Source organism: Carettochelys insculpta, chromosome 8, assembly GCF_033958435.1.
Source record: "Carettochelys insculpta isolate YL-2023 chromosome 8, ASM3395843v1, whole genome shotgun sequence".
NCBI lineage: Eukaryota > Metazoa > Chordata > Testudines > Carettochelyidae > Carettochelys > Carettochelys insculpta.
The window spans coordinates 5,410,358-5,432,524 of NC_134144.1; positions in this window are offsets into that span (position 1 = coordinate 5,410,358).

Genomic DNA, 22,167 nt, shown 5'->3' on the forward strand with positions numbered 1-22,167 from the left:
TTCCCAGAGCCCCCAGCCCAGCCTTTACCTGGGGCTGGTCTGGTGTCCACCTCAGCACTGCAGCAGCAGCGCGCCCCGGGAGACATGGCTGCTGGGCACACATCCTGGACCTGCCCCTGCCACTCGGTCCCTAGGGGGCCACTGCCACCTGTTCTGCACAGCTGTACCCTCTGCCAGGTAAGCATGAGTGGGTGTAAATTTTGGGACTCAGGAACGCATAAAATGTTTTCTCATTGAAATTAATGGTAATTGTATTTTCGACTTACAAGAATTCGCCCTGAGAGGAGTTTTTCAGAAACAAATTATCTTCCATATTCTGAAAAGCATTTAGAAAGCTATGGATAAAAAATGCTAGGGAAGAGACAGGTATTATTAATTTATTATTAATTATTATTATTATTATTATTAACCTTGGAGTCCTCTTGGGTTCCATGTGATTCTTGAAACTAACTTTTTCCCAAGGCAGTCATGGGTGATAGAAAATGCCCATCACCAAGCCTGTGTCTATACTGCAGTGTAAGAACGACCCACTCAGGGTCAATCTTTTGACGTATTATTTCACACATGCACAAACTGGTGCCTTCCAGAGTCAAAGTCAACCCTGGACCTCCTCATGAGTGGTGAGGGTTAAGAAAAGTCAACAGGAGAAACGCTTTCGTTGACCTTCTTCCATGTAGGCAGCCATAGCAGTCGACCACTGATAAGTTGATTTTAGCTACGCAATTGGTATAGCTAAAATTGCATAACAGTGGTCAACTGTTATGTCTAGTGTAAACATAGCCAAAGTCATCTCTGCGGCAAGGGAGCATAAAATACATACCAGCTTCTTGTGGACAATTCTGTTTGCTTAAATGATAAATAATCTTGGAGGAGGAGCTGTTTTAGTCTGTAGTTTCACAAAAAACAAGAAGTCCTGTAACTCTTTATAGACCAACAAATTAAGATGCAATGGGACTGCTCATTTTTTTTTTACTTAGAATGAAAAAGGCAGTGATTCTGGTAGTGGGCGTGAATGGCAGCTTTGAAGATCTCAGCTCAAGCAGCCTAAGCCCTAGGAAACTACATTGGAGCTGCAGATAAGCACTGGTACAATATGTCCTTCTTAGAGCAGGCTGGAAGTATTTTTGAAATTCAGTTTTTCAATGAAAAGTTAGAAAAGCCATGTTAATTTCAGTAATGTTTTGTTTTGAAAACCCGCAAAGGTTTAGAAAATAGCCATCATCTTCTGACTGAAACATTCTCAATCTTTTCAAAACAAAAAAAATTTTTAAAGGTAAAACACATTTTTAAAGGGGGTCAAAATCAGAACAAAATGCTTTGATCTCATCCCAATAAAACTTTTCAAAATGGCCCAAAGTGATTTTTTTTTTCAGAATTTTATGACATGGAATATTTCAAAATTTGTTTTCATTCCGTTTGGGGACAGAAAACAACAAAAATCTCAGAATTACTCTCATTTCCCAAAATCCATTTCCCGCCACCCACTTCTAGCCTTGATGTTCCACTGAATTCCCATTAAACATGATACACATGCGGCAGCTCTGTCCATCAGCGAAGGGGTTACTTGGAACAGCTGCATTGGTTCCCTTTGTTCCAGAAGCCGTGTAAAAGGACTAAGAATTGGAGCTGAGCTTCCTGTAGTTGTGAGAGCCTTAAACATGTTTGCACAAGCAGAATGAGACATCAGCTACGTTAAACTGTGAGCATGGGTACAAGGGAACAAGAAATAGACTTGGCCCCAAAGGGACTTGGAATGAACTTAAGCCAGTTTTAAAATCAGGTGGAGTTTGGTCACAGTATTTTGGAAGTGCCCTTAGAAACTGCAGTTTAAGATGATTGTATTTTTCTTTTTTGGGCATGATTTTTTTTTTTTTGAGAGAGAATACAGTAAACTCTTTCATACCCAGCAGCGCTGGGACCAGGAGGGTTAATAGAGAGAGACAGATGCTGGGGGTCACTGCCCCAACCCAATAACAAAGGTCAGCCCACACTCTCCAGACTCCAGCACTGGCTTCTGTTCAACCACTGGCCCTATCTTGTTGGAGGGAACAGTGTGGGGCTACTTGAAGATGGTGATGGGGGCTCACTATGCCCCATGGGGAGCCGCTCTGGACAGCAGACCCCAGGCTACTCAAATACTGGATAAAAAAGAGTTTACCATATATTTGCCCAGTACAATGACCTGACACTTAAAGCAGGCCAAGATTTTCAAAGTGCCTAGTGAGTATAGCTGCTTCATGTTTTGGGTGCCCATCTTGAGACATCTTAAATGGGCCTGATTTTCAGAGTCACTGGCTGCAAATAAACCACCTATAAGGTTCCTCAAATTTCGTACCCGAAAAAGAGGCGATCAGAATCACTGGCTCCATGTGAAAAATCTTGACCAAACCGTTATTTAGTCAAGAACTAGGATTTTGACAAAACCTGCCTGATATACATATGCCTTTCACCCTTCCTTCTCCAGTCTTGGGTGTTTAGGACTCTTTTTGCTGTGGCACACTGCAGCAGCTTTTCCAGAGGGCCATTTAATGGCAAATCTCAATTCCAGTGGCCCATTACAAGAACGCATTCGGCAAAAGGGGAGCAATGAGGAAAGTTGCCTGAGACATTAGGAAGTAGAGTGTCAGTGAAGAAAAGTTAGTACAGAAACCTCTGGAAAAAAATATAAGAACTTCCAAATGCTCTGGTTTTGTTCTGGGCTTGCAACAGCTTCGACTGCCCCACCTGATCTTGTCAGTGCCCCCTAGAGCAACAGACAGAAGGCGGCAACCTCAGGAGATCTTCTCCATGTTGTCCGAGGCAATTTCGCTGCATGCAATGTGGTCCTGAGGGTTTTTTTGCACCTTCCTCAGAAGCAGTTGATACTGGCCGGGATTGGAAGGTTGTAGTAAAATCTCTCCTCCTGCAGATTTAGGGAAGAAGTGTTTTTTGAACCACCTGCCAACCAGTAAATACATTTGGAAACTAACATTCAGGAACTAAATACGAAGGTAGGAAACTTTGTAGAGATGTTAGTTTGTTGCTTTGTCCTGTCTGTCTTTGATTCCTGTCTTGTTCTGTTCCCCAGTTGTTTGGGCAAGTTATTTTGACTCTGCTGTGAGTCATGCTTTCCAGAAACACCTCCTTTTGGGCAGCGTCTTGTGGTCACCAGGGCCTTGCACCTGTCTCGTCATGTCTTTCCTGCTTCACAGAAAGACACCAAGCATTCTGCTCGCAACAAACTTTCTGTGTGCCTCATCTCAAAAAGTGTTCCCATTACATGACTACTCACCAGCAACCAGAGGCCACATCACAGGAACATTAAGCCAGGAACCTGTCCCTGCAGCAAACCCCATTGCCAACTCTGTCCACATGTCGACACCAGCACTGGACCTAACCATATCAGCTACAACCTCAGGGTCTCACACACCAGCACATCCACTAAGGTGATATATGACATCATGTGTCAGCAATGCCCCTCCACCATGTGTATTAGACAAGCTGGACAATCTCTGCACCAAAGGAGAAATTGACATAGATCTGACTTCAGGAATGGTTACAAACACAAACCTAAAAGCAGTCACGTGGCACTTTAAAGGCTCACAAAATAATTTATTAGGTGATGAACTTTCGTGGGGCAGACCCACTTTAGTAGCTCGTCGGCCCCACAATAGTTCATCATCTAATAAATTATTTTGTTAGTCTTTAAGGTGCCACATGACTGCTTTTAGGTTTGCGAAGATCCAGACTAACGTGGCAAGCTCTCTGTGACCACGCACAAACCCATAAGTGATCATCTGAACCTCCCTGGACATTCAATACCGGGTTTAAACATCACCATTCTTCTGCCAAAGAATTTTACCACAAGATGACAAAGAGCGGTATCCGAATTGGAATTCATTTGCAAATTTCACACCTTTAATGTTGGCCTAACTAGAGAGCTTAACTGGCTGATGCATTACAAGGGCAATTTCCTCACTTTTGATATTCGCAAAAACGAGACACATCCAACTTAATTTGTCTCATTAACTGGTCCTACCAAGGACAGGTAACGTCCTTCTCTCTTCCCCCGTCCCCCCACCCCCGTTCCAGGCTATATACACCCTATTTCCTATTTTTCCACTCCATTTTCATCTCATGAAGTGGCTTTTACCCATGAAAGCTCACGACCTAATAAATTTGTTAGTCTCTAAGGCACCACAGGACTGCTTGTTATTTGTTCCCATTACAGCGACCCACACAGTGACCTGTTGGTGCTGGAGAGAGTCTGAGATGTACCTTATTGTTTTCAGAGGCTTCCAATTCGTTAAATAGCCCCACACGTGAGAGAACGAAGGTCTGCGTTTTTAACCAGTGCAGTACTTTGGGACACAATGCAGATCAGTGAGGGGCTATGTCAACCCCGCCCTGCCACTGTGGCTGCCTTAAAACTACAGTGGCTCACACCCCTGACACAAAAGCCAGCCTTCCACCCATGCAGGGCATGCCCCAGCCTCTGCTGTCCAGCGCACAGTGGAGTGCCCAGGTGGGACCCCAAAGCCCACCCAGTCCCGAATTGCCCCTTAAACCTGTGACAGTTTGCTAGGGTTCCCAGAATGGTGAGCTCCTGTGTTACCCCATCAGCCCATGAGAGCTTGGCGAGTGCTACGTTGTGTGACAACTTCCTAACACACCAGTTTGCCTGCGTGGTCAGCAAACACCTGCCTTACAGGTGGCAAATAGCGCCCCAGAGATGTCTCCCGGCCATACGTGCGGCCTCTCACTCACCACCGGTTACTCAGGTGGCAGTTCCTTTGAGACAATACACTGCCTTAACTTAACGGGGATTGGACAAATACTTGGATTTCAATCACAGCACTCAGCTTGTACAAGTAAAGCAAATGTACCTCACAAAAAGCCAGAGGAGTCTGTCATACCAAATACGAGGAATACAGATTGAAACGGTTTCTAGCAAACAAAAGAAAAAAAAGATGCTTCTGAAACTAAACGTTAATTTCAGCAAAATTAACATCAAACATGACACATTGACACGTGGTTTGAACCGGGATGCGAATTTTCTGGGTCATTATAGGGGCTCTTGCACAAACTTGGCTTAATCTAATTCTTCACTCCACTTCACACCCACCCCTCTGCTCTCTGATTTGCTCACCTTGATCATTTTTTTTCTGATTTGTCCTCCTTGCTTACTGTTTTTGGTTCTCTGTGCCTTAAATACTGAGTCTGTTCTGGTCTGGCTATGGTCGGAAGAAGTGGGTCTGTCCCACGAAAGCTCATCTAATAAATTATTTTGTTAGTCTTTAAAGTGCTACTGTACTGCTTTTTGTTTTGATAGTATATAGACTAGCAGGGCTTGCTCTCTGTTATTCATTTCAGCAAGTTACATTCTTGCTTAAACAGGTTTTTGACCTACACTTAGCTCCTGCCTTTGCTGAAGAAGCCAGCGTTCTGTTGTTTCAAGAGCTCTGATCCCCTGAGTCTCACTTATAACACCTCAAAACTCATTGTCTCTCTCTCTCTCAAGCACCAGGAAAATTGCCTGCCGTCCTTTCTGCTTTGCGTCTCTGCTGACTCATGTATAATGGGGCTCCCACTGTTTTGACTCCATACTGCTTAATCTACCTGGGAGATGGATAAATAGGTGCCTTCCCTCCTGTCTGCGAGAAAAGCTGTTTCTCCCTCTGTTTGGTCACAGACTTTAAAGCGCACCTCCAGTGAGCGGCCCTAATTTCTCATATAGTGTTAATACAGACATTCACCATTAATCACCAGTGCATCACAACGGTGCATGGATGTATTACCTGATATCCTTGGTAATACAATAATGTTGTATTTAATCAGCTGATTCAGCTGCTTATCGTATGAGACTCACCCCCTCTGAATTTATAACTGAGTGGCTATCTGCCCACACTCGCTAGTTTGATGACTTGTTTTCCTCTTATGCTCATGTCCCTCCATTGTCTCTGCCTCATCACCTGACACGTTAGATAAACAAATATGTGTTCTCTTGTCTAAGGCAGCCTGCACTGGTGCACGGCTTGCTAAAAGCACTTTTTAAAAGCACATGGCCATAACTCTTTGTACACACCATATACATACTTGATGCAAGAATATCGGTGAGTTATTCACTGAGCACTGATTTATTGCATGGCATTTTGGGGTCTGTATCAACTCAGCTGTCCATGGACAGCTAAGAGGATGAACAAGTCCATTTTGATTGAAGCACAGTGTAGGAGACTGTTGCTAGTGAGAACAAGGACAAGCCAAGCAACATTTATAGGACATGTAATGAAGAAATTAGGACTTGAACACCTAGTAATGATGGGGAAATTAGATGGTATACGGGGTAGGGGTAGGCAGCGAGAGACATTACAGGATAGTATTATTTCCTGGTTACGGTGCGGAAGCACTGTAAAAATGCTAGAAAGCACTCAGAGTAGACGGGGTGGAAGGCCAGGATCGCCTACGCCAATCAACATGGCACTTAAGGAAGGAAGGAAAGATCATCTCAGCAAACCACCAGAGGGCCTCTGTGCCACACCTAGGTTCTGATCTGAGTGGGGAAAGGGAAAAAAACTAACAGTCCACAGAATTGTCCAAGGACAAAAAATGTGTTTTCCTCACCATTATCCACCCTGATACCAGGGTGCATTTCCTAACATCCACCCTGGGAAGAACAAAGCATATGCAGATGGCTTCCACGAGGCTTCCCATGTTTGTTAAAGGCAAATACTTGCAGTGAAACTCCATGTGGCGTGAAATAGATGGCAAATATTACATCTTCCCCATGCACTGTAAGGTGTGAGGAGCCAGCAAAGTGAAGGTCTAATAAAGGGACATGGAGCCTGATGCATAGCCTGACCAGAAAGGCTCTGCTGACTTGAGTATGATCTGCATCAGGACCATAGTTCTGCATGTACAATGACTTCACAATAAATAATTCCCGGGGTCCAGTATTTATCCCCAGGGTAGCATGACACTTCAGGCTCAGAGGCCCTGAGGCTGAGTTGTGTAGCTCCATGACCATCAAAGGAGCTTCATCTGCCTGTATCAGTTGAGGACCAGGCACTGAATGACCAGTATAGCTTCTGTGCCTATTTTTGCCTTCTTAGACGACTTCCCATTGAAACCCACAGGAGCAGGATGCGTATTTATAAGTCTCAGAGGGGTAGCTGGTTAGCCTGTAGCCTGTTAGTCTGTAGCCTGTTTCTTGTTCTCTGCTCAAGTCTGAAGAAGTGGGCCTTACTCACAAAAGCTCATTACCTAATAAACACATCTGTTAGTCTTTAAGGTGCTGCAGGACTGTGTGTATGTATGAGGGCAGTGAATAGCCCTTACATTTTACAGTTAACACTGTGAGGTAGTGGTCAAATTCTTACCTCAATGACACCATTGTAATTCCACAGTAAATCCTATCAGTCAGTGGAGTTACTCCAGATTTATTCTACTGAGAGGAAAATACTGCCCCTTGCTGCTTCTGACCCAACACTAATAACTGGTTTGCAGTGGTGCAGAGATATGGATAGCTCCGAAAGCCAGAGAAATGTTGTGTCTCCAAGATGTGTGAATCTACAGAGCTTCCTACTGTTTGCCATCTCCCGCATTTCTGAACATAGAATAACAACTACTCACATATTTTATCCATGTTCAAATATCCCCTCCTTAAAGGAGGTTTCAGCAGCTCTAACTTCTCAGTGTTGTCCAATCTCTGACCTTCGAGTCAAAGCCGTTAATTAACTAATATGGTCCAGATTCGTAGCTGATGTATTGCTATCTCTGTATTGCGTCCCCTCGTCCTTTGCAAGATTTTTGTTTGGTTGGTTGGTTTATTTAATAAGACCCTTTCTGAGACTGGTGTTCTAACTCCTGCAGTGGCTTGTTTTAGAACTCCGGCATGTAATTAGTGTTTGCCTTCTGTCAGCTTGCAACCATTCCGATTGCCCATCTGCTCCGCTGCAGCATTGTCCCACTGACTTGCTCCCACTCCAGGAAGTACATCTGCTCTGAGTCATAGTGAGAAAGCTGGAGGATCCCATCTCTCCCACACTCCAGAAAGCATATCTTGTTCTCTGCAATCTGGGTGGATGAAGACCACAGACAAAATCTTACTGTTTTGTTAATTTAGTAACCCCCAGTGACGCTGCACCAGGCTTCTGCCATCTGAAATATGTCAGTTCCTTATTTTTCTGTGTCTTAGGTTATGTCTACTTAGCACAGTTATTTCACATAACAACCCGTATTTTGAAATAACTTTGCTAGCAGCTTCATAATGTAACCACTATTTCAAGTTAAGATCAAGCCATTAACTATAGAACCTGCACACAACTGGAGATGAACATCTGCTGTTTAAGAAATCTGGGCAGGAATAGACAGGATTATGCATTGGTATCTAGCCGTGTATTTGCTGGAGAAATACACCAAGTATCACATTAGAGGAGAATCTCTCCTTTACCACACCTATGTAATCTGCACAAGAATTTCAATATTTTGGTGGGTTAAGTCACCATTTCATAACTGGAGACAGTGTGCAAATAGCAAGGTACAAACGCTGTGATGGTGTTCCAGTTGGATTGGCGACATGTGCTCATTTCATTTCAGGGTCTAAGAACTACCTTCAGAGTTCAGGAAAAGCAGATCCAAGTTTATGATAGAGTAGATTGGTGCGGTGCTAGTCCACAGAAACTAAGCCACTCTGCGCTGGACAGGGAAAGATGGAAGGAAATAGTGAAGGAAGCATCAGCATTGGATTGCTGAGCCCATGGTTGTTGGTGAGGATGATGAAGATCCAAGTTTCTGGTCCAGACCTATCACTCTTCATCACATATTCTACTGTTTACATAAAGCAGATGTTTGTATTTAGGACTTTTTATAAGGACTGAAGGGGGGTTTTCACCTAACATCCCCTGAAAACTCTCTCTTTCTCAATACACCACATTTCACGTATCTTGGCACTGCCAGAGAAATGCTAATCTGCCCTTGGCTTCATTCTGACTCTTAGTGCTATTGTGTCTAGCAGGTTTTAGTGCAAAATCTGCCTGTGTGTTGACTAGTTAAGGGAGCAATACATGTTCATTAACAATTCTGACATTTCCAGATGCTTGCCGTAATTTTGCCCTGCATCTTTCCAAGAGTAAACAGAGCTGATTTCCTCCATTTCTCCCCATACTGTGAAATCTCAGTTGCTCACTTTGCATTTATTTGCTCCTTGTGGGACAGAAGAATACAGACTTGCTGATCTGGATGAGTCAGTCAGTTAGCTGAAATTCTTCCTGCAGGGTGACTATGTCAGAGGCTGTTTTATAAGTATTTTTGTTGGCCCGGATCCGGGCTAAATGCAAATGGTGTAATTCATTACTAAGGGAAAAGAACTATTTGGAAAAAAAAACAGATGAACAAAAAAACCTACAGGTTGCATCTTTACATATGGTTCAAACGACAATTTGCTATGATGATGAAATAAGTTAAGCAGACTGAGATATGTGTGTGTGTGTGTGTGCGCGCGCGCACACACACACACATCGGACCCTCCAATGAGCCACAGTTGAGTGTTGTGGGGGGAGCGGGAGCAGGGAGAGGGTTTTTGATCTGGGCAAGAACTTATATCTGTAACCATATTGTCAGTTGAGGCCTGAGCCCTAGGGTAGGGGTACCACCCCGTGGGAGACTGAAGAGTTTTTTGTGTGGAAAGTACTATAATATTAGTTATTTTTGTGTATAGACAAGATACAAATGATAACCATACATCTGGTACTGGCACCCTTAGTATAAAATTAGAGCTAGTCAAAAAATGGGGGGTTTCTAAGGAAATTTTTATCTTGTTATTGAAGTCAAAATCCTGATTTTTTTTGTCAAAAGCATCAAAGAAAAAATCACCACACAACTTTTTTTTTCAAATTTCTGAAGAAAGAAACAAAGAAAGGAAGAAAGAAAGAAAGAAAGAAAGGATTCTTTAGCAAAGCAGACATTTTCTGCAAAATTGTCTGTTTAATTGAAAACCCAATGATTGTCCATCAAAAATAGTTTAGATAGAAACTTACCAACCAGGTCTAAGACATGTATATGCAAGTGCAGTAATTTAAGACAAAGCACCATCAGTAACTTAAAAACTCAGATCTCTCTAGGCAACCAGGCCCTGAGTCAGCATCAATAAAACACTAAGGAGATGCTTAACTTCAAGCACCTAGGCAGACCCACTGACGTCAATGGTACATTGCATTGCCATTACTGTCCACACCAGTGTATCTTTTTGCAGAAGCAAGTCATTGGATTACAGAACAAATTTGGGATTTTTATCATATTAACATTGTAATTTCTCATCATGCCCCTGACTGCAGTGTTGTCTTTTCAATATCAAGCAGTGTAATATTATTTTTAGTGCATCTGTCGCCCACACACCTTCTGAATGTGGTTTATTGTCCCACTGAGACCACTTACAGAGAGAGGCTGGGTCTATACAAGACATCAAAGTCCAATGATGATACGCAATTCTAGCTACCCCAATTGCGTAGCTAGAATCAACGTATCTGCAAGTGACTTACCTGGCCGTCCTCACAGAGGGAGGTTGATGGGAGAAACTCTCCCGTTGACCTCCCTTACTCCTTGCGATACTGAGATCTACAGGGTTCAACTGCCAGCCCCAGATAGTTCCATTTCTCAGGTGTTTATCGGGGCGTGAAATCGACCTGCAGAAGATCGACCCTGACCAGGTTGATCTGTATAGTCTATACGTATCTCTGAGTCTGCTTCCTAGCCTTTGCTAACAGCCTGCTGGCTTTTAGCTCCTGTGGTAAAGGCTCATAGGCTAAGCTCCATCAGTCCCAGGTTCAATCCTGCCTGCAGATAAATAGGGTCTGTCAACATTACCCATTTGCTCAGACGTCATCACTTGGACATTCCCACGCCAGCTGCCAATTTGGTAGGTGCTCTGTTTACAATGGTATTTATGGCAGGCTGACAGGAAAGCTCTGGTTCTTACTTATCAGTCTGTTCTTTTTAGCTGTGGACATTCTCCTTAGATTTAGTGCTCTTCAAATGATGCCAGACAGATGACTCTAGAGAAGGAAATGCTCAGAACAGCTACAGGACTGCCAGTACCAGTGCAAACTTCCCTATATTTTTCTACCACTGTCGGGCCTCATCCCCAGCCTGCAGGGGCCATCTCTTGGCCTGAGAAGGTAGTTCACTCACTAAGCACATTCAGTCCTTGGTCCATGCCACAGCCCTTTCAGCAAGACTGTAAACTAATGCCAAAGATGGAGAGTTGTGACTGGTATCTGGCCCACAGCACTGACACCACCAAGCCATTTGTATAGGTCATGGAACCACTGCCAGATGATCATTTTTTTAGTTAAAGATACAAAATACACAGCAAATGAGGAGGAGGTAGAAAAATTGTTCTCCTCGGCCTCTGAGGAATAGGACGAGGAGCGAAGTGTTTAAACTGCAGCAAGAGAAGTTTAGGTTGGACATGAGGAAAAAACTTCCTACCTGTCAGGGTGGTTAAACAGTCGAATAAGTTACCTAGGGAGGCTGTGAAATCTCCATCACTGGAGATAGTTAAGAGCAGGTTAGATAGACACCTATCAGTCGTGGTCTAGATGGTGCTTGGTCCTGCTTGGTTCCCTCTGTTGCTACCTATGTGAGACAGACAGCTGGGGGGAGGAGCTGGCCTCTCCTCAGGCCAGAAGCAGAGTAGGGTTGGAGGTTAGGATGGAGGTTGTATGGGCTGTTTGGAAAAGGAGCTAGGAGGATCTCTGAGCTGAACAATCTGGAACCCAGATAAACATTCCAAGGACAGGTCAAGGTTCTAAGCTTCAGAATCAACTTGCCCATCCCTGGCATCTATTAGTAAAATCTACAGCATCTTGGTTGTGTGTTCCTTATCAGTGACGACTACATGACAGTCAGCAAAAGAACACGGCGGTGACTGTTTCTAATGTAACTGGGGCATAAGAAGCAGGGAGGGGTTCCCTCTAGAGAAATCCGGACCTCCCAGGAGCATTCATCTGCTGACTCAGAAGTGGAAATGTTCTGTTCAGGAGAGAGGCTTTCAAATATGATGTACCAGCAACCCTCATGTCTCCTTTAAACTGCCTACAAATACACAGGGAAGTGGAGTAAAAGAATGCTGATATGGCTTTAATTAAAGAGATCATGGTACAAGTTTCCATGCTAACATCTGGTAAGGCAGATGGTAGATGTGTTTTTTTGGCTAAGCTGACCCCCAGCTGGAAAGAACTATAAAACTGTGTCATATAGCTTCATAAAACCATTTTCCTTCCATGTGTTTTGCATGCTCTTTCTTATAGGTGTTACGTAGTGGTAAAGCTATTGAAGCCAAATCCCACAGGCCTTAGGTCTTGATCAACTTAAGGGCAGTTTTGTTTAAAACAAAGTCACGGATTTTGAGGGCTGTGTGGACCACTCTGTTCATCTAGTCTCACTTTCTCCATCACTCAGGTCACAGGATTTCACGGGACAGTCCCCGTGTGAGAGGCAGTTTCTCTTCTTTGCTACATAAAAGTGAACTCTGTTGAACTACAACATATTCTCAGACAGGCATCAAATCTGAGGAACTCACTCAGATTGAAGTGACATTAGAGGAGGTTTTGGAATTAATTGATAAGCTGAATAGTAACAAGTCGCCAGGACCAGACGGCATTCACCCAAGGGTTCTGAAAGAACTCAAATGTGAAATTGCGGAGTTATTAACAGTGGTTTGTAACCTATCCTTTAAATCCACTTTGGTACCAAATGACTGGAAGACGGCCAATATAACGCCAATATTTAAAAAAGGCTCCAGAGGAGACCCTGGCAATTATAGACCGATAAGTGTAACATCAGTACCAGGCAAATTAGTAGAAACACTAGTAAAGAGTAAAATTGCAAGGCATATAGAAGAGCACGAATTGTTGGGCAAAAGTCAGCATGGTTTCTGCAGAGGGAAGTCGTGTCTGTCTAATCTATTAGAATTCTTTGAAGGGGTTAATAAACATGCGGACAAGGGGCACCCAGTGGACATAATATACCTAGATTTCCAGAAAGCCTTTGACACGGTCCCACACCAAAGGCTTTTATGTAAATTAGGTGGTCATGGGATAGGAGGAAAGGTCCTTTCATGGATCGGGAATTGGTTAAAAGACAGAAAACAAAGGGTGGGAATAAATGGTAAATTTTCACAATGGAGGGGGGTAACTAGTGGTGTTCCCCAGGGCTCAGTCCTGGGACCGATCCTGTTCAACTTGTTCATCAATGATCTAGAAAATGAGGTAAGCAGTGAGGTGGCAAAGTTTGCAGATGACACCAAGTTGTTCAGGACAGTCAAAACCAAAACGGATTGTGAAGAACTACAAAAAGATCTCAGCAAACTGAGTGATTGGGCAGCAAAATGGCAAATGAAATTTAATGTGGGTAAGTGTAAGGTAATGCATGTTGGAAAAAATAACCCAAATTACACGTACTACATGATGGGGTCAAATTTAGCTACGACAGATCAGGAAAGGGATCTTGGAGTTATAGTGGATATTTCTCTGAAGACATCCACGCAGTGTGCAGCGGCAGTTAGTAAGGCAAATAGGATGTTAGGAATTATTAAAAAAGGGATCGATAATAAGACAAAAGAGATCATACTTCCCCTATATAAAACTATGGTACGCCCACATCTCGAGTACTGCGTGCAGATGTGGTCTCCTCACCTCAAAAAAGATATATTGGCATTAGAAAAGGTTCAGAAAAGGGCGACTAAGATGATTAGGGGCTTGGAAAGGGTCCCATATGGGGAGAGGCTAGAGAGACTGGGACTTTTCAGTTTGGAAAAAAGGCGATTGAGGGGTGATATGATAGAGGTATATAAAATCATAAATGGTGTGGAGAAAGTGAATATAGAAAAATTATTTACCTTTTCCCATAATACAAGAACTAGGGGACACCAAATGAAATTGATGGGTAGTAGGTTCAAAACTAATAAAAGGAAATTTTTCTTCACACAGCGCACAGTCAACCTGTGGAACTCCTTGCCCGAGGAGGCTGTGAAGGCCAGGACTCTATTAGGGTTTAAAAAAGAGCTTGATAAATTTTTGCAGGTTAGGTCCATAAATGGCTATTAGCCAGGGATAAAGTATGGTGCCCCAGCCTTCATAACAAGGGCAGGAGATGGATGGCAGGAGATAAATCACTTGATCATTGTCTTCTGTTCTCCTTCTCTGGGGCACCTGGCATTGGCCACCGTCGGCAGATGGGATGCTGGGCTTGATGGACCTTTGGTCTGACCCAGTATGGCCATTCTTATGTTCTTATGTTCTTATGCTTGATTTCAGCAAGGAAGGCTGTTAGCCCACAGATTTGTATTTAAACTGATAAATTCCTCCTAACATCCTGTCTGCTCCTCTGATTTGATCATGCAGGAGATTAACATTGTTGAATCGATGATGTCATCATTCTTCTGGAAGTAGCCTATGATGTCATCTATGCAGGAACCTGGTGTCTTAAAACAGCATTAAGGGAAGATACTTCAGCAGAAAGAATGCTTTTTTAAAGTTCCGTGTAAAAGGCATAAAGTGTTCTGACACAAGGCCTGCTTCTGATTCCCTTCCATCTGCCAAACAGTATTTCACTTGGTGAGTAATCCCATTGATTTCAAAAGGGGCTAAGATATTTTTCAACAAAAATCAGAATCTGGACCTTAACACATTGATTATGATATCAATTTTCTCCCCTTGTCCTCAGCTGTGCACCAACATAATAATCCCTCTTGGGGGAAAGAGTATCTTCCCCTTGGCACACACAATGAAAAGGAGCCTGCAAAGGATATTTCTCCAGGATTTTCAGTATCGAGGGGAATTCATTAGACCCACATCCACACGAAGAAGGGTAAATATATTGCTGTGCTCAAGAATGGAACTTTATCGCCTATCCTTCTGGCCAAAACTCATCTTAGTGCTCCAACTTCTGAGCTAATCTTCTGATCACAAGCATACCTATTTAGACATAAGGAGTCCAAGCACTCAACCATCAGCTGTTAAATGACCCATGCTATAGAGATGGCTTCACTGGTTGCAGTTTAACACTAATTTCCAGACCATCTCCCCCTCCTGCCATGTCACTAAAGTGCCTAAATATCCCTCAATTGAAAACAGAAAGGAAAATTGAGCACATTAACAGTATAAAACTCAGACATCTGGAAGCCGAGAAACTCAAAGTTAAATTACCATTGCAAAAACTAACAAAGGCTGGAAAACAGAAATGCAGAGTTAAGGGACCGCCAACAGCCTAAACTCTAGCCTTCCTATCCCACTACCTTGGGGAAGTTCCAGGTAAGAATTACATGGCCAACAACTGTAGCCAGCTGATATATTTAATCCTATATATCTGCGTTTAATCTCAGTATTTGCACGGACCTGACTGCTGCAGTAGCAAAGCGCCTCACAAATACTTCTGATTTATTCTCACAACTGCATTTTATAGACTAAGGGAAAGACAACTTAGATCCAGATTCACCAAGATATTTAAGCACCTAAAGAAGCCACCGATTTGAATGAAGGTTACATAGCCAAATATTTCTAAGGATCCAGGCTTAAGCGACTTATCCAAAGTCACACCGGAAGGCTGTGGCAGTCAGTAGATGAACTGAGATCTCAGGAATCCAAAGCCAATGCCTTTATGACAAGGTCGTGCTTCGTCTCTTGCTAGCTCCCTAAGGCTACATCTACACAGCAGCCTTATTTCAGAATAAGCTATTTTGACTTTGAAACAACACACCCGCTATTTTGAATTTATTTCGAAATAGGGTTGCGTAGCCTAGTTGCTAGAAAAAGTTATTTTGAAATAATGGCTGTTACGCTGAAATCACTTGGCTGTGCAGACTTAGCCTAAGAGCCCAGGCAGCTAGAGTCCTTTTGAGCTCTGAATGCTTTGGTATTTCATCTCTGACAACCAGGAGAGACAAAGGGAGCTGGCAATGGGAGAAGAGGGGAGGGGATGCTGGACAATTGAAGATTTGGCTCTTCAGCGTATGTTTCTGTGGGGAGGAACAGGTTGAATCAGTTTTACAGCTGCCGCCTGGAGGGCATGTAGCCTGCTGACTCAGAACCCTCCCCTCCCCGACCAGAGGCCTGGCAGGGGGTCCCTTGTCCATCCAAAGTTCTGTAAACTGACAGCGTCTCCCTCATTTTGCAATGGGTTAAACACAGTCTGTCTTTTCTGTATTCCCACAACAGCAGCAAGCCTTGGTGGTCGCCTTTCACAATGCTGACACTCAACATTAAGATACACAACGGAACTGATTACACCATGCAGATCTAAGCACACAGGAGCAAACTGTATTCACCTGCACACACCCAGAATCTCATTTTTTAAACTGAGTGTGTCTCCTGCACTTGAGCCCGGTTAAGCACAGTCTTGCTTTGATTTTTGCATTCCCACAATGATTAGACATATTGCAATTAGTATTAGTGCTACGTGTGACCCAATGCCAGCCCAGCTGATTACAGTGAGAACTTCATCAGCTGAATTTCTAACACGTTGAGCAAATAGGAGCAAACTGTATTTACAACACCAGGTCTACACTAGACATTAAAAACAACAAGAAGTCCTGTGGCACCTTATAGACTAACAGATATTTTGGAGCATAAGTTTTTGTGGCCCAAGAAAGCTTATGCTCCAAAATATCTGTCAGTCTATAAAGTGCCACAGGACTTCTTGTTGTTTTTGAAGATACAGACTAACTCCGCTACCTCTCTGATACTAGACATTAAAGTTGATTGTCGATACACAATTCCAGCTAAAGCAACGGCTTAGCCGGAATTGACTTTTCTATGATAAACTTACCTGACCATCCTCACAGAGTGAGGTTGATCGGAGAAACTTGCCCATCAACCTCCATTAGTCTTTGTGATATTGAGGACTACAGGGGTTGACTGCCAACCCCAGATAGCTCAATTTCGTGGACCCCTTCTAGGCACACGAAATCAAACCCTGGAAGATCAACCCTGACCGGGTCGCTCTTCTGCATCGTGAAGACACACCCTTAGACACACACCAAGTTTCTCTCCCCTCCTAGCTGGCTCTAACGGAAGCATGTCTTCCAATCCTGCTTAGATATGTAAGACATGGGATGTAATGTCCTGTTCTGCTCTGCACTGGTCAGGCCATTGCTGGAGTGCTGTGTCCAGTTCTGGGCACCACAGTTCTGGAAAGTTGTGGGCAAACTGCAGAGTCCAAAGCTCAGCAACGAAAAAGATAACGAGGTTTGGAAACCCTGACCTGTGAGGAAGGGCTGAAACGACTGGTTATATTTAATCTTGAGAAAAGAAGACTGAAAAGGGTCTTGATGACAGCCTTCCAGTGTGTTGAGGGCTCTCATAAGAAGGATGGAGTTGAGCTGTTCGGTGTCCAGAGGTGATGCATGCGGAATGCACAGGGGTCACAGGCACCTCCTACAACCCCCCCCACCCAATTACTGGAGGTGGTGTGGCACGTCCACAGGAAGAGGTGGGTGGAGATGGAGCAACGGAGGGGTGGAGCAGGGATCTGAGTGGGAGGGGCACAGGCAGAGCATATGCAGGAAGGGACAGGGATGGGCTGGGGGCGGGGAAGTGGCGTAGAGCTGGTGCCCCACCTCCCAGCCCTCCCCCAGAATGCCTGAATTAGTTGCCTCTGTCTGCGCCCACTGGAGGAAGGAGAAGTTGTGGGCTTAATCTGCAGCAAGGAGATGCAGGTTAGATACTAAGAGAATATTTCTAAAGATCAGGATAATTAAATTCTAGAATCAGCTTCCAAGCTAGGTCATTGGAGTCCCCATAACTGGAGGAGTTTACAAACAAGTTGGATCGCACAGTTGTCAGTGATGGTCCCACTTTACTTGGCCCTTTAACAGTGCAGGAGGGTGGAGCTGATGACTCCTTGGAGGTCCCTCAGACCCGCCTTTCTATGATTCCATGAACTAAGCCTCAAAACTCCCAGCCAGACACATTTCATGCATCTATTCAAATCTTGCGATCTCAGCTCAGCTATGTGCAAACAGTTAATTGCATGTAGCACTCCGAGTTCTACATGTGCTGCTCCAATTTGCAGATGCAGATTCGAGGCCACTTTTGAAAATATAGCCCATAACCTACAGGGTTTAGGATTTTTGCCTTCCACCAGATCCTGCACCTGTTGTACAAAATATTCCATATACATGCAAAAAAAATAGAAACTTAGAAATTCATCTGTCACCTCTGTGTCTGGGGCCGGAATGTAACTAGCTGCTTAAAGAATTATACAGTAATTGTAAATCTGCAGTTCTGCATAAAGAACCCCCTTCCTCCACTGTAAATGAAATATTTTGCATAAGCTCTATACTTTCGTTTGGGTCCAGTGGAAACTCATTTAAATCTGATTTATTATGCCTTGGAATGTAAGGCTTTGGATGAGATTAATGGGCTGTTTTCTGGTTACATCATCTTCATGGATTGCGAAGACAAGTCTGCACTGAAATCACAGCGGACAGTTTAGTTACAGTGCCCTTGTTAAAATAATGGAATGATTGCTGTTTCCAAGTAACTCAATGGGATAACACAACAGATAGGCTGCATAAGGAATAAATCTGAAATTTCCACTTCATAGCAAGGCCAGTTGCAGCAAAGTCCACAACAAATGCTTTACATTACAGTGACAGGCTATATATAATTAAATACATCAGATGTGACTCATTTTCACTTCTCTCTTTCAATTGGCTGAAGGAAATGTCTTTTTTTGGGGGGGTGAGGTGTGTGTGTGTGTGTGTGTGTGTGTGTGTGTGTGTTCTCCCAGACCACATTTTTGTGACTTTCAGCACAATCCCCAGACAGCATTTTACATTTCAAGTGGACATGGATGTGAACGTGAATGGGACACGAATGCAAAATGAAGGGGCAGATTTTCCAAAAATAAAGAAGACAATTAGACATCCCACTGCCATTGCAAGTTAAAACATAAGGCTATGTCTACACTAGAAAGTTTTGTGGACAAAACTGGGGTTTTGTAGACAAAACTCACAGAGCGTCTACATACAAAATGCGTTTGCTTGACAAAAAAGCTCTGTAGATGCTCTGGGGGACCTTTTTGTCAACAACGTGGACCAAAAGATTGATCTGCTTTCATGTGTATACGCAATCTATTTACAGCAGTTTTGTTGGAACATTTCTTCCGACAGTAACTTCTGTAGATGGATGCTTCTAGTGTAGACGTAGCCTTGTAAGAGTTGTTTTTTCAAGAGTGCTGTTTATCTGTATTGCAAGGCTGAGAAGAGGCCCCATAAAAACAGAGCTTCACAGTGCAAGGTGGAGCAAGTCGATTATATTTGAAGGGTCAAAAGGACAAAATCTGCAGTTTATACTCAGGCAAATGCCTCCTGACAATTGTTCACTATTCTAAGTGTCACTGCGACTTCCAGAATCCTGGACCCTAGAACGCTGATCAGTCAATCCACAGATGCTAAATACCAGGCAGCAACCAGCCAAGCCTATCCTTAAACTTAAATAATGGGAACCTGCTGGATGAGGTTTCCCAGTGATTTTGCAGTAATACTCACAAATTCCAGGAACTTTGGAAGGAAAAACTAAAGTTTCAGAGAAGGAATTTTTACCAAGTTATGCCAATTTCTCCAACGGACCACACTTTTGTGACTGCCGTTCATTATTCAACAGAGGGTTTTGTTTTGTGCTACATCTTAATACTGCGCAGATCAGGTTTCCTTGGCAGCATGGAACACAGTTGTCTCTGGCAAATGCTACGTTTTGCTTATGACACTTTCTTCTACAGTGTCTGTCTGAAAAAAAAAAAAGGATTTCTTTCACTGGCTCAAAAATGTTTAAAAAGGTGAAATCAGCCCATTTCCATGTTGGTATTTTTTAGTACAACCCTGAGGGTTGTTTTGTTTTGTTTTGTTTTTAAGGCTAGAAAGTGACGTGGACTATATATCTACACAGGGCTATGACAACTTCCTTCAAGTCTCTGCATGAATCCTTGGGACCAGATGCAGAAAGTCAATGCCCCTCCAGGAGCAGGTGACTAGGGAACAGGCAGAAGGAGAGATGAAACCATGGCTTCTCCCACAGCAAATGAGCTGGTGAAAATGGTGGGAAGAATACACCTGTTTTGGGTACAGGTTGAACCTCTCTAATCCAGAACACTCTCATCCAGCAACAACCGTAATTCGACAGGATTTTAGTCAACTGGATGACCACTTATCATGGGTGTGGCCAAGTTTCCCACGGTCCCATAAAGTTTGTTCCCAACCACCAGTGCTGGCTGTCAGCGTTCTGTGCTGTCATTTAGCTGTAATTTACCCCTACATGTCTTCTAAGAGTCCAGTAAGTAGTGGAAGTGTCGGTGATGCTGCTAGACAATACTGACTTCCTGCGGTCCAGCAAATTCTCTCGTCCAGCACTTGTCAGGACCCCAGGGTGCCAGATTAGAGAGGTTCAACCCATATAAGCTAAGCAAGCAGCAAAATACCGACACATAGCGAGCTAGCCCAGCCCTGGGAACAAAGGGGAAGCAGTGTGGGAACAGTGGTTTCTGAAGGGCATTACAAAGGCACAGCAACTTCCAGGGCGTCTCCTGCATGCTGCTTACAAACAAGTTCAGGCTCAGGGCTATGCCTACACAGATATGGCCAGTTCCTCCACTGGTGGAAACAGGCCCTGCTCCACTAACTTCTGTGGAACTAAACCTCTTTGCACCAACTGAGCATCTCACCCTTAGAGTTTTAACAGACAATACAGTTCTGGAATTTGACGAGTTTTCAGAGAAACTTGCTGGGGCTAATAAACCCATAAAAGATGCAGAGAACAGCGCTCACTCATCCTCATCCAGCCAGACCCCCTCAGATATCCAGCAACTCGATTTGGATCGGTTCCCACTAGACTACAGCCCCTGCAGGGGATCTAGTTTAGAAAGTACATTTCTTTACCGTGAAATGTGTTTGGCAGCCCTGCTGCAAACGAAGTTCATCTTTAGGGCATGCGTGAATGCATGAACACCCCCATCGCGCACACATATGCAAGAGAGCAAATTGGTGGCTATGGAATTAGGTCAAATTATTGGCTGCTAGGAGGGAGAGATCCAAGTTTGCCCACATTCACTACATGAAAGGGACCATGGATTTTTCATTCAGCCCATCAGAAGTTTTATCAGAGGCATTATTTATTCTCCCAAGTATGCGAGGTCTTGTTCCTAGATTTTTTTTAAATGACTATTGTAAAAAAATATAGCCTTTTTTAAACTCAGAAAAAACATCAGGGACAGTAATGCTGAGTTCTTGCTGGATCAGTAAAAGTTGGGGTGTTTGAGGCTCTATACATCTTGAATTTTTAATCCCTCAGTTTGCTCTGAAAGGGTTATGGGACCCTACACAACACCGACACACACCAGACACGGTCAGTCCCAATGCTCAGTGCTGAGTTTAGCCCAAAGGAAACGTCAGAGGATGAACTTTGCATTGTGTGGGTCACTTATTGACAGAGCTGGTTTGCTGTTGTATTTGTTTATTTCGCATCTGTTGCTAGCCGTGTGCTAACTCAGCATGCAGAGTCATTATCTCCCAGTTGGAAGGCCAGTGTGGTTCTGGCAGGTGCTTCGGAAGTGTCCAGGGGACCTACTGTGAGCTTATGTTTGTAGCTGGTTAGTGCCACTTCCCCTGCCACCATTGGTGAATGCAGGGAGCTGCGGCCAGCGCTGGGCCCCCAGCCCTGCTCGTCCCCTGGGCCGTGGAGCAGGGGGAGTGGTTTGGGTGAAGAGGCAGAGTAGGGATGGAGAAAGGGCAGGGAGAGGGCAGAGCCAGGGTGGGGAGGGAATGGAGCATTCAGAGGAGAGGCAGAGCCTACGGTGGAAGAAGGTTGTCCTGGCCCTTCTTGGGGCTGGCACGAGGGGTGGAATCACACCACCAGGCACCACCCTGTGTCTCCCCCACCACCACCAGTCATCCTTGCTGGGATACATTTGGAAGAAGTAGCGCAGCCTGGACTGATCACTGAACCAGAACCTGAACTCCAGAGTCCTGTTCCTGGCTTTGTCACCATGTAACTTTAGACAAATCATCCAGGGCCAGATTCAGCAAAGCAGTTAAGCACATAAGTCACCTAGGCGCATAACTGTAGGCATGTGTTCTATTTAATTCATCACCACAGAACCTGAGACTCAAATCCCCAAAGGTATTTAGGCACCCAACTT